Source organism: Triticum urartu, chromosome 1A (genome assembly GCF_056163025.1).
Source record: "Triticum urartu cultivar PI428250 chromosome 1A, HENAU_Tu73, whole genome shotgun sequence".
NCBI classification, from domain to species: domain Eukaryota; kingdom Viridiplantae; phylum Streptophyta; class Magnoliopsida; order Poales; family Poaceae; genus Triticum; species Triticum urartu.
In genome coordinates this window covers 176491141-176505457 of record NC_141873.1, presented here as the reverse complement: position 1 = coordinate 176505457, position 14317 = coordinate 176491141, and positions in this window count along the sequence as shown.

Here is a 14317-nt window from a genome sequence, read left to right as displayed (position 1 = left end):
GATATAATATCATCTAGTATCGGTGAATCGATCCTTCGCAACCGTGGTTCAGACCATGATTGTTCTCCTTTGGTCCCATTTCTTGGACAAGTTAAATCACTTGTCTTCTGCAGGTCAATACGCCTGCCCAACCTCTATTATGATCTACCTTCGAGTATTACCCCTGGTATTTCGAGGGTATCATGCCATTGCACTACATCTTATGAACTTTTGCTGGAGTACTACCTTACCCCTGTCTTTGTCACTTCATGGGTTCTGGGTTGTTTGTCAACCAAGAACACCGATAAGTGAATCGATTCCGCACTCCGATTCGATAACTCTAAGTAATTTTTGTTGCTTATGAGTTTAATAATCCTTCAAGTCATTCCTAGCCTGATCAGCTGTATTTTTATCGTGCCAACTTTTAACTGTGCTACCTGGTCCTTCTTCCCGGAGCACAATTTTCGATGACGAGCTAAGCCTACGTAAATCTTCCTCGTCATATCATTTCGCCTTGAACAACAAGCTTGATTTCGAGTTTGTGTCGTACCCGTGGCTCAAATAACCATACGCTTCATCATTTCCTTTGCTTAATGTCGTCGTTGATCAATTACATCTTCATGAATACTCTCAACAAATGTGCCTCATCATCATTCGAAACTTTTCTAGGATATCAACCGAATTCATGATGAGAAATACCATCCTTGCCCCCTCGATGAATTTTTGCTGAGCCCGTGGGCCCCATCCTCATATTTTCCTCGCTAAAATTGTATGAAATATTTTATATGTTGTTTCCAATGGGTCCTTGTGTATCCAAAGTCTGACCTTTCTCTGATGACCATGTCAATGCTGTCCCGGAGCATGTTGGTGGTACTCCGAACATCATTAAGAACATTGGAGGCGCAATGCTAAATGTTTCTTGATCACCTATCCAAGCACTGTTGTATGGGTAACGTCATGAATTTCCTCCCCCCTATACCAAAGTGGTTATCTACTTGCTTCCCTTTCTTGTATATCCTGCTCTGCTTGTTCTTGTGAAGGATATAGTCCAAATACTTGTGTTTAATTTGATAATCACATTTTTCCTTTCCATTGTTTTGTTAATCTTTCTTGTGATCTATATGGTATAAGCAGTAATATTTCCCTGCTTATGTAAACACCTCGGTGTACAACACAGTCAGTAAGACCCTGTTACTGTTGTTGATGCCATTCCAGTAACCGCCGATGGATGAGAACTTTTCCTAATGGTCCGCCTCGTTCCAACAAGCAGGAAAATGGTTCTCTTCATCCCTCGCCCTTGGTACCAACATTGTTGCCAACATAACTAACAGGTTATTCTCCGACATGCCTTGCTATCATGACCGTGCAAGATGTCACCGCTCTTCCTACTCTAAACACACAAGGTGGGCCCATAACCCACAGTTGCATGATATGTGCATTTTGCATCATGCTTTTATATCGATATTAATTGCATTATGGGCTGTTATTACACATTATGTCACAATACTTATGCCTATTCTCTCTTATTTTTACAAGGTTTACATGAAGAGGGAGAATGCCGGCAGCTGGGATTCTGGGCTGGAAAAGGAGAAAATATTAGAGACCTATTCTGCATAGCTCCAAAAGTCCTGAAACTTCACGGAAGGCGTTTTCAAAATATATAAAAAATACTCAGCAGAACAGATTCACCAGGGGGCCACACCCTGCCCACGAGGGTGGGGGCGCGCCCTACCCCACTAGGCGCGCCCCCCTACCTCATGGGCCCCCTAGTGGCCCTCCGGTGGCCATCTTATGCTATATGAAGTCTTTCGATAGGAAATAATAAGAAGCCATCTTCTCGGACGAAACTCCGCCACCACGAGGCGGAACCTTGGCGGATCAAATCTAGGGCTCTCGCAGAGCTGTTCTGCCGGGAAACTTCCCTCCTAGAGGGGGAAATCATCACCATCGTCATCACCAATGCTCCTCTCATCGGGAGAGGGCAATCTCCATCAACATCTTCATCTGCACCATCTCCTCTCAAAACCCTAGTTCATCTCTTGCATCCAATTCTTGTCTCCAAGTCCGGGATTGGTGCTAGTAGGTTGCTAGTAGTGTTAATTACTCCTTGTAGTTGATGCTAGTTGGTTTAATTGGTGGAAGATCATATGTTCAGATCCTATATGCATATTAATACCCCTCTGATTATAAACATGTTTATGCTTTGTGAGTAGTTAAGTTTGTTCCTGAGGACATGGGAGAAGTCTTTCTATTAGTAGTCATGTGAATTTGGTATTTGTTCGATATTTTGATGAGATGTATGTTATCTCTCCTCTAGTGTTGTTATGTGAACGTCGACTACATGACACTTCACCGTTATTTGGGCCTAGAAGAAGGCATTGGGAAGTAATAAGTAGATGATGGGTTGCTAGAGTGACAGAAGCTTAAACCCTAGTTTATGTGTTGCTTCATAAGCGGCTGATTTGGATCAATATGTTTCATGCTATGGTTAGGTTTACCTTAATACTTTTGTTGTAGTTGCGGATGCTTGCAATAGAGGTTAATCATAAGTAGGATGCTTGTCCACGTAAGGATAGTACCCAAGCACCGGTCCACCCACATACCAAATTATCAAAATACTGAACGTGAATCATATGAGCGTGATGAAAACTAGGTTGATGATATTCCCATGTGTCCTCAGGAGCGCTTTTCTCTATCTAAGAATTTGTCCAGGCTTGTCATTTGCTACAAAAAGGATTGGGACACCTTGCTGCACCTTATTTACTTTTGTTACTTGTTGCTTGTTACAAATTATCCTATCACAAAACTATCTGTTACCACTTATTTTAGTACTTGCAGAGAATACCTTGCTGGAAATCGCTTATCATTTCCTCCTGCTCCTCGTTGGGTTCGACACTCTTACTTATCGAAAGGACTACGATAGATCCCCTATACTTGTGGGTCATCAAGACTCTTTTCTGGTGCCGTTGCCGGGGAGTGAAGCGCCTTTGGTAGGTGGAATTTGGTAAGGAAAAATTTATATAGTGTGCTGAAATTTACTGTCACTTGTTACTATGGAAAGTAATCCTCTGAGGGGCTTGTTCGGGGTATCTTCACCCCGACCAGTAGAGCAAAGAGTTGCTCCTCAACCTACTGAACCTACTGAAAGTGAAAATGTTTGCTTTGAAATTCCTTCGGGTATGATACAAAAACTGCTAGCTAATCCCTTTTTCGGAGATGGAACTAAACATCCAGATGAGCATCTAATATATGTGGATGAAGTTTGTGGATTATTTAAGCTTGCAGGTGTACCCGGAGATGTTGTTAAGAAGCTCTTCCCTTTATCTTTGAAGGGAGATGCATCGACATGGTATAGGCTATGTGATTATATGGGGTCTTGGAACTACAAACGATTGAAATTGGAATTTCAACAGAAGTTTTATCCTATGCATCTTGTTCATCGTGATCACAATTATATATATAATTTTTGGCCTCGCGAAGGAGAAAGCATCGCTCAAGCTTGGGGGAGGCTTAAATCAATGTTATATTCATGCCCCAATCATGAGCTCTCAAGAGGAATGATTATTCAAAAAATTTATGCTCGGATTTCTGATAACAATCGCACCATGCTTGATACTTCTTGTGCTGGCTCTTTTATGATGAAGACTATTGAATTAAAATGGGATTTATTGGAAAGAATTAAATGAAACTCTGAAGATTGGGACCTCGACAAAGGTAATGAGTGAGGTATGACACCTAGTTTTGATTGTGTTAAATCTTTTATGGATACCGATATTTTTCGTAAATTTAGCACTAAATATGGACTTGACTCTGAGATAGTAGCTTCGTACTGTGAATCTTTTGCTACTTATGTTGATCTCCCCAAGGAGAAGTGGTTTAAATATCATCCTCCCATAGAAGTAAAATTAGTTGCACCTATTAAAGTTGAAGAAAAGATTGTCACTTATAATGATCCTATTGTTCCTACTTCTTATGTTGAGAAACCACCTTTCCCTGTTAGGATAAAGGATCATGCTAAAGCTTCAACTGTGGTTCGTAAAAGCAATATTAAAACTTATACACCTCATGAGCAAATTAAAGTTGAACCTGATATTGCTATTGTTAAAGATCTCTTGTCTGATAATATTAATGGGCATGTTATTTATTTCTGTGATGAAACTGCTAGAATTGCTAAACCTTGTGCTAAAGATAAACCTAGACCTCTGGTAGGCCTGCCTGTTATTTCTATTAAAATAGGAGATCATTGTTATCATGGCTTATGTGATATGGGTGCTAGTGCAATACCTCATTCCTTATACAAAGAAATTATGCATGATATTGCACCTGCTGAGATAGAAGATATTGATGTCACAATTAAACTTTCCAATAGAGATACTATTTCACCAATGGGAATTGTTAGAGATGTTGAATTCTTGTGTGGGAAAACTAAAATCCTGCTGATTTTCTTGTTCTTGGTTCCCCACAAGATAGCTTTTGTCCTATTATATTTGGTAGACCGTTCCTGAACACTGTTAATGCTACCATAGATTGCAAAAGGGATGTTGTTACTATCAGTTTAGATGATATGAATCATGAATTTAATTTCTCTAAATTTAGTAGACAACACCGTGAAGAAGAATTACCTAGTAAGGATGAAATTATTGGTCTTGCTTCTATTCCCGTACCTCCTAGTGATCCTTTAGAACAATATTTGCTAGACCATGAAAATGATATATTTATGAATGAAAGAAGGGAAATTGATGAAGTATTTTTTAAATAGGAACCTATTCTGAAAAACAATTTACCTGTTGAAATCTTAGGGGATCCTCCTCCACCCAAGGGTGATCCCGTGTTTGAGCTTAAACCGTTGCCTGATACTCTTGAATATGCTTAATTTGATGGGAAAAAGATATATCATGTTATTATTAGTGCTAACCTTTTAGAGCATGAGGAAGAGAGATTATTGAAAACTCTGAAGAAGCACCATGTTGCTATTGGGTATACTCTTGACTATCTTAAGTGCATTAGTCCCAATCTATGTCAACATAAAATTAATTTGGAAGAAGATGCTAAACTAGTTCATGATCATCAACGACGGCTGAATCCTAAAATGAAAGAAGTGGTAAGAAAGGAAATACTAAAGCTCCTTGAGGCAGGTATAATCTATCCCGTTGCTGATAGTCAGTCGGTAAGTCCTGTCCATTGTGTCCCTAAGAAGGGAGGTATTATTGTCGTTCCTAATGATAAAGATGAATTGATTCCTCAAAGAATTATTACAGGTTTTAGGATGGTATTTGATTTCCGCAAATTAAATAAGGCAACTAAAAAGGATCATTACCCCTTACCTTTTATCGATCAAATGCTAGAAAGACTATCCAAACATACACATTTTTTCTTTCTAGATGGTTATTCTGGTTTCTCTCAAATACCTGTGTCAGCCAAAGATCAATCAAAAACTACTTTTACATGCCCTTTTGGTACTTTTTCTTATAGATGTATGCCTTTTGGTTTATGTAATGCACCTGCTACCTTTCAAAGATGCAGGATGGCTATATTCTCTGACTTCTGTGAAAAGATTTGTGAGGTTTTCATGGACAATTTCTCTGTCTATGGATCTTCTTTTGATGATTGCTTGAGCAACCTTGATCGAGTTTTGCAGAGATGTGAAGAAACTAATCTTGTCTTCAACTGGGAAAAGTGCCACTTTATGGTTAATGAAGGTATTGTCTTGGGGCACAAAGTTTCTGAAAGAGGTATTGTGGTTGATAAATCCAAGGTTGATGCTATTGAGAAGATGCCATGTTCCAAGGACATCAAAGGTATAAGAAGTTTCCTTGGTCATGCCGGATTTTATAGGAGGTTCATTAAGGACTTCTCAAAAATTTCTCGACCTCTGACTAATTTATTACAAAAATATATACCATTTGTCTTTGATGATGATTGTGTAGAAGCATTTGAAATACGTAAGTAAGCATTGATCTCTACACCTATTGTTCAGCCACCTAATTGGAATTTACTCTTTGAAATTATGTGTGATGCTAGTGATTATGCTGTAGGTGCTGTTCTAGGGCAAAGAGTTGATAAGAAATTAAATGTTATTCAATATGCTAGTAAAACCCTAGACAATGCTCAAGGAAATTATGCTACCACTGAAAAAGAATTCTTAGCAGTAGTATTTGCTTGTGATAAGTTCAGACCTTATATTGTTGATTCTAAAGTAACTATTCACACTGCTCATGCTGCTATTAAATATCTTATGGAAAAGAAAGATTCTAAACCTAGACTTATTAGATGGGTTCTGCTGCTACAAGAATTTGATTTACATATTGTTGATAGAAAGGGAGCTGAGAACCCCGTTGCAGACAACTTGTCTAGGTTGGAAAATGTGCTTCATGACCCACTACCTATTGATGATAGATTTCCTGATGAGAAATTAAATGTCATAAATGCTTCTCATACTGCTCCATGGTATGCTGATTATGCTTATTAGATTGTTGCTAAGTTTATACCACCTAGTTTCACATACCAGCAAAAGAAAAAGTTCTTCTATGATTTGAGGCATTACTTTTGGGATGACCCATATCTTTATAAAAAAGGAGTAGATGGTGTTATTAGACGTTGTGTACCTGAGCATGAACAGGAACAAATCCTACGCAAGTGTCACTCCGAAGCTTATGGAGGACACCATGCTGGAGATAAAACTGCACATAAGGTATTGCAATCTAGTTTTTATTAGCCTACTCTCTTCAAGGATGCCCGTAAGTTTGTCTTATCTTGTGATGAATGTCAAAGAATTGGTAATATTAGTAGACGTCAAGAAATGCCTATGAATTATTCACTTGTTATCGAACCATTTTATGTTTGGGGCTTTGACTATATGGGACCTTTTCCTTCCTCTAATGGTTATACACATATTTTAGTTACTGTTGATTACGTTACTAAGTGGGTAGAAGCTATTCCAACTAGTAGTGTTGATCATAACACTTCTATTAAAATGCTTAAAGAAGTTATTTTTCCAAGATTTGGAGTCCCTAGATATTTAATGATTGATGGTGGTTCACATTTTATTCATGGTGCTTTCCGTAAAATGCTTGCTAAATATGATGTTAATCATAGAATTGCATCTCCTTATCACCCTCAGTCTAGTGGTCAAGTAGAATAGAGCAATAGAGAACTCAAATTAATTTTGAAAAAGACTGTTAATAGATCTAGAAAGAATTGGTCCAAGAAACTTGATGATGCATTATGGGCCTATAGAACTGCATATAAAAATCCTGTGGGTATGTCTCCGTATAAAATGGTCTATGGAAAAGCATGTCACTTACCTCTCGAACTAGAACACAAGGCTTATTGGGCTATTAAAGAACTTAATTATGATTTTAAACTTGCTGGTGAGAAGAGGTTATTTGATATTAGCTCACTTGATCAATGGAGAACCCAAGCCTACGAAAATGCCAAGTTGTTTAAAGAAAAAGTTAAAAGATGGCATGACAAAAGGATACAAAAGTGTGAGTTTAATGTAGGTGATTATGTATTGCTATACAACTCTTGTTTAAGATTTTTTGCAGGAAAACTTCTCTCTAAATGGGAAGTTCCTTACGTTATCGAGGAGGTCTACCGTTCTGGTGCCATAAAAATCAACAACTTCGAAGGCACAAATCCGAAGGTGGTGAACGGTCAAAGAATCAAACATTATATCTCAGGTAATCCCATAAATGTTGAAGCCAATGTTATTGGAACCGTAACCCCGGAGGAATACATAAGGGACACTTTCTGGAACGTTTCAGATTCCGAAAAGGAATAGGTATGTGATATGGTAAGTAAACCGACTCCAAAACAGTTTTTAAGGCAATATTTCTCCATTTTGGAATATTTAGAAAAATAGAAAAATAAGTAGTTGTCCGGGAAGGACACGAGGGCTCCACGAGGGTGGAGGGCGCGCCCTACCCTCCTAGGCGCGCCCCCTACCTCGTGGGCACCTCGTGTGCTCTCCGGACTCTGTTTTCGTACACGACACGTATTTTGGTTGGTAAAAATTCATTATATAATCTCCCGAAGGTTTTGACTCCCGTATCACGCAAAAATCTCCTGTTTTTGTTTTGATCTGTTTTTCTGGCAGATCCAGGTCGTCATATCGTCTTCAAGGACCAGTTCTTCGAGAAGGTCATCAACCCCTACCTCGCAGAAGTGCTGCAACACCCTCAAACCATTGAGATGCGTGAGGGGTTGTTGCACATCCGTGATGCTGAGGGACCAAGGAAGACCGGAAGCACGGAGGCAAGGCTCGAGGCTTTGGAGCAAGAAGTTTTCAAGTGTCAGGAGATGGTGGAGCGTGGACTCGATTCCAATCACAATATGATCACAGAGTTCACCAACAACCACAAGCTGGACGTCAAGGACATTGGGGAGGCAATCTTCAAGCTTCATGAGAAAAACGAGCACCTCCAAGCCCAGATCTATGACCTGCAAAATCAAAACTGTGAGTATGACTATAGATTCAAGAGGATGAGTTTGGTTGCAGATTTGAGGTTTCAGGAGACTCGGTCATCCTTCTATGATGGTGAGCCTATGCCTTGGAAATAGGATGACAAGCCTACGCCATCAACAAAATCACCACCGTCTCCACCAACAAAGAAGAATTGAGTATATGGTATGGGCACTCCCCTTGGCAACTGCTAAGCTTGGGGAAGTGCCCCGGTATCGTATCACCATCACTTTTATCTTTACCGTTTTTCTTAGTTCAATCCTGTAAGTGCATCTAGTGCCACCCCTAGTTGGTTTTGGGGTATTGACGACAAACCTAGTTGAGGGACTAATGTGTTTGTGAGAATTGCAGGATAACACAGGTAGAAGTCCCTCATTGATTCGGTTTTCCTACCAGAGATGACCCCTAAAAATGTATGAAGACATTGAAGTCAAAGGTGGTATATGAAGATATTCACATTGAAGACTATGACAAGAGAAGACACCACATGAAGCCTATGGACCTCGAAGACTTAGATCTTTCATAGTTCTTTTTCTTTTGTGTTGAGTCATAGGAACCACCGTACTGTTAAGCGGGGTCCAAGAGAACCAGTCAGAATGACTGAAGTGATGCCTAACCAAAAACCTATGTCTTCGAGTGAAGAGTATGAGAGCGAATCTTGTCCAGAGTCGGACAAGTCAGCTTTTCTTGTAGCCCAAGTAAAGTTTCCGTGTGAGTTTGAAATCTGACCGTTGGAACACGTATCAGTTCCTTAGTGACCCAGGGTAATTTCGGACAAATCAGGTCGGGTTGCCAAGTGGCTATAAATAGCCCACCCCCACAACCATAAACGGTTGGCTGCTCAGATTGAGAGTACGACTTTTGTCGTTTGAGAGCAACCCACCTCGAAGCCTTTGAGAGAACATTCCTTGCGAGGATAAAGCCCTAACCACCCAGAGCCAGAGAGAATTGGGCATCACTTAAGTCTTCTTGGCTGTGTGATCTGAAGACTTATTACACTTGAGGACTGTGCATCCTCCAGCCGGTTAGGCGTCGCGTTCTGAGCATCCAAGAGACATTGTGGATTGCTGGTGAACGAAGTCTATGAAGGTTTGGGAGTCTACCTTGAAGACTTACCAGAGTGATTGGGCGAGGTCTGTGTGACCTTAGCTCAAGGGGAATACGGTGAGGACTGGGTATCCTGAGCTGCGTGTTCAGGACTGGTTGTCTGGGACTGTGTGTCCTAAGGTTTAAATACCTAGCCGCCCCAACCAGACGTACAGTTGTGACAGCAACTGGAACTGGTCCAACAAATCATTGTCTTCAACGAGTCACTGGTTTCATCTTCCCTTCCCTTTACGTACTGTTGCTCCTTGTGAAGTCATTGTATGTTCCCACTATCTTTTGTCTTCACTGAGTGACTGCATGCTCTGTATGGCTTCATAATATCTTCCTACCTGATCCTTACTACATTGCTGCTATTAAGTCATTGTGCTTTCACTTCATTGAATACTTGACTATGTCTTGTCTAGTGTAGTCTACCTTCCGCTGCATGGTAATAGGTTTATTTCTATCGTTTGTCTTCATAACTTCCACATTTTGAAGACTTTCATAAAATCGCCAATTCACCCCCCCTCTAGTCGATATAACGCACTTTCAATTGGTATCAGAGCAAGGTGCTCCCTTGTTCTGTGTGATTCGGTTTAACCACCTGGAGTTTTAGCTAAGTCAACTACAGGGATAATTAAAGTCTCCGCTGCGTGCCCCGTCTTCGATGGAACTTAATATCCCTACTAGAAGAATAAGATGCGCATGCATCTTGAAGCCATTGATGTCGACCTATGGTATGTCGTCGAAAACGGCGTTCCCAAGGCTGGAGAAGGTGTCACTGCTGCTGACGTCAAGAAATTTGTTCAACTGGACTCTACTGCCAAGAATATCATCTGTGGTCACCTGACAAAGGACAGTATGGCCGTGTGAGTGGTTTGAAGACATCTAAGCTGGTCTGGGTCTGGCTCTCCAAGGTCAATGAAGGCATCTCAACCCAGTGAGATCAGAGAATCAGTGTCCTTCGCAACCTCTTCAACCGCTTCAAGCGAAATGACAATGAGAATGTCCAGCACACTTTTGACTGACTCACTGACATCACAAATGAGCTTCAAGCCCTCGGCGCTACTGAGATCACCAAACATGAAGTCGTCAAGACAGTACTGAGGTCACTTGATAGTTCGTTTGACATCCTAGCCCTGATGATTCAAGAACATCCTAATTTCAAGACACTCGATCCATCTGACATACTTGAGAGGCTCAACACACATGAGTTTCAGCTTTCTAAGAAAAGAGATATCTACGGTCCAAACTATGGGCGAACTCGTGCCTTGAAGGAAAAGCTGTCTCCTCATCTGAAGAAGAATCTGACAGCAGTTCTGATGATCCTGAAGACATTGGAAGAGAACTTGCTATGCTTGTGAAGAAGTTCCAAAAATTCACCAAGAAGAAAGGCTTCAAAAAGTCTTCCCGATCAAGCTCAAGGAATGATGAAGCTTCTGCTCACGACTACAAGAAGAAAACATGTCACAAGTGCAAGAAACATAGCCAATTCATCTCTGAGTGTCCACAGTGGGACAATGAGAACAAAAAGAAGAAGAAGAGCAAGGAATATGGCTCTGACGACAAGAAGAAGAAGAAATACTCAAAGTCTTCGTCCAAGTCTTCCTCAAAGTCTTCATCACACAAGAAGAGCTCATCTGGCAAGGCACGTGCATTTGTTGGCAAGGAAATGGACTTAGAGGAGGAGTCCGCTTCTGAGGAGGCGGAGGTGGAGTCTGAGGAGGAGTCCAATTCAGGCGTCGCAAGTCTGGCTACAGCATACGTTGCCAAGTCCATCTTCAATACTGAAGACAATGACCTCGTCACCGACACCGATGCAATTGACAAGGACTACTCCGCTTCTACCTACTGCTTCATGGCACGCGGTGCCAAGGTAAACACACGCACTACTCACTATCAAACATCTAGTGACGATGACTCTGATTGTGATTCAAAACCCAGCTACAAAACACTTGCTAAAATTGCAACTGAACAGCAGAAAGCTACGGAACATATTCAAAAACTGTTAGACAGAAGCGATGATCTCTTAGGTGCTGAAATGACTCGATCTGAATCCTTAATTGAAGACATAAAAAATCTTCACGTTAAGTATGAGGAACTTGAAAGTCGTCATGAAACTCTCTCAACAACTCATGAAAAGATTTCCTATGATTATCTTCAAAGGAAGCAAGATCTTGAGAAATTGAGAGCGGTTCGTGAAGATCTTCAAAAGGAAAACGAGTCACTTCACTCCAAACAGATCAGTCCCGCTCAGGAAGGATTTGAACCACCATGTCTTAAATGCATTGAGCGTGATAATGCTACTTCTGTTGCTGAATGTTCTACTTCTCCTACTGTTGCAATATATTCAACTATTGATGTGGTAACTATCCCCTCTGCTGAGGATACCACTGCTATTGCTGATGAGAATGCTAGGTTGAAGACATTGCTTGAAACAGGGATGTACAAAATCTTAAAGGGCATCAGACACTATGTGATGTCCTCAAAAAGCAGATTCTGAACCAAAACCCGAGGAAAGAGGGTGTTGGGTTCGTAAGAAAAATGAATGCTGATGGCTCTTACTGGAAACCTGAGCAGTACCCCAAACCATGTGGGTTGCTGCAAAGGAACGTTCAGCAGACCCATCCAATCTATCTGGCTTCACCTGTGCTAACCCCATTATCATTGATGAATCCTTTGATGCAAACTATATACTGTTTAAGAATCAGAATGGTGAAGTGTTTGCCAGGTACATTGGTACTAACTGTAGGAATGGACCGCCTATGAAGAAGATCTGGGTTCCGAAAAGGTGTCTGGAGAATCTTCCTGTGAATGTCGTCATGACACCTCACGTGAAGAAGACAAACCTCAGATCAAAGGATTCATTCGGTCCAAAGGCTTCATACAGACAGAGGACTCACCTGAGTCGCAGTAACGCAAATGTTTTGCAGGGAAACCATACTAAGGTTATGAATATGAGAGCGGTTCATCAAACCGCCATGTTCATAAGACCAAGAACTATTCTGCTTATTCTTATGAGTACTATTGTCCGCCTGCAAGACTGTTTGCTAGGGCTCCAAAGCCAAAATTCTCAGATGCTGCACTTAGACTCATTGCTTCTCAGCCACCCTTGAAGATGTGGGTGGCTAAGAAAGCTTAACTCTATTTTGCAGGGAAAGGTCTCCAGCAGAAAACCAAAATTGTCTGACGCCATTGCTGGGGACCTTAAACATCTTGTAGGGCGCAAGATCAAATGCCCTAATGGTCTTACTATGTACTTCGTTCCTGAATCACTTGCTACTCTCCCTATTAGTCCTAATCTGGATCTATGCTTTCATAACCCACTGGTTCGTCAAATGTTTTTGCTTCACAATGCTCTTGGTGAAGCCTATCCCCCTAACTGCACTGTAGGGTACGAGACCAGCGTCTTCAGAATGGATTATTGATAGTGGGTGTACAAATCACATGACTGGCAAAAGAAGTCTTCTTATGGACTCAACCTTACGTCCATCCGACAAGAGCCACATCACATTTGCTCACACTGGTAAAAGTAAGGTATTGGGTCTAGGTAGAGTTGCAATCTCAAGGGATCAACACATGGACAAAGTCATGCTTGTTGAATCCCTTGGCTTCAACTTAATGTCTGTCTCAATGCTTTGTGATTTGAATCTGACAAGTCTCTAGTGTTTGAAGGGTATCGAAAAGATGATTTGTACGTGGTAGATTTCTTAGCAGGACCACAGCTTGCCGTATGTCTTGTAGCAAAAGCTTCAGAATGCTGGCTCTAGCATCGGAGGCTTGTGCATGCTGGCATGAGGAACCTCCACACCCTTGCGAAGAAGAAGCATGTCATAGGCATCGAGGGCGTCATGTTCAAGAAAGACCACTTATGCGGTGCCTGTGAAGCAGGGAAGATGACGAGGGCCAAACATCCTTCGAAGACAATCATGACCACTACTCGACCCTTCGAACTGCTTCACATGGATCTTTTTGGTCCCACTCATTACTCAACTCTTACTACTATTGCATGCCTCTATGGCTTCGTTATTGTTGATGATTACTCTAGATACACTTGGGTGCACATAATCCTTTACAAGACTGAAGTGCAGGATGTCTTCAGACACTTCGCAAATCGAGCTATGAACAATTATGGCACCAAGATAAAGCACATCAGAAGTGACAATGGCACTGAATTCAAGAACACTGGCCTTGATACATATCTTGATACCTTGGGCATCACACATGAATTCTCAGCCCCGTACACGCCACAGCAGAATGGCGTCGTCGAACGCAAGAATAGAACACTCATTGAGATGGCCAGAACGATGCTAGATGAATACAAGACCCCAAGAAAATTCTGGCCTGAAGCCATTGATACTGCATGCCATACAATCAATCGTGTTTATCTTCACAAGCTTCCGAACAAGACATCTTATGAGCTCCTTACTGGCAAGAAGCCAAATGTCAGTTACTTCAGAGTATTTGGCGCAAGGTGCTGGATCAAGGACCCACATCACACCTCAAAGTTTGCACCAAAAGCACATGAGGGTTTTATGCTTGGATATGGAGAGGATTCGCACTCCTACAGAGTCTTCAATCTCTTTCATTACAAAGTGGTTGAAACAGTGGATGTGCGGTTCGATGAGACCAATGGTTCACAAAGAGAGCAACTGGCAAATGTGCTAGATGAAGTTCCATCCAGTGAATCAATCAAGCTAATGGGAACTGGAGAAATTATACCTTCTGAAGCTCATCCTGAAGAAGAACATATCATCTCAGCACCTGATCAACATGAAGACAATGCTC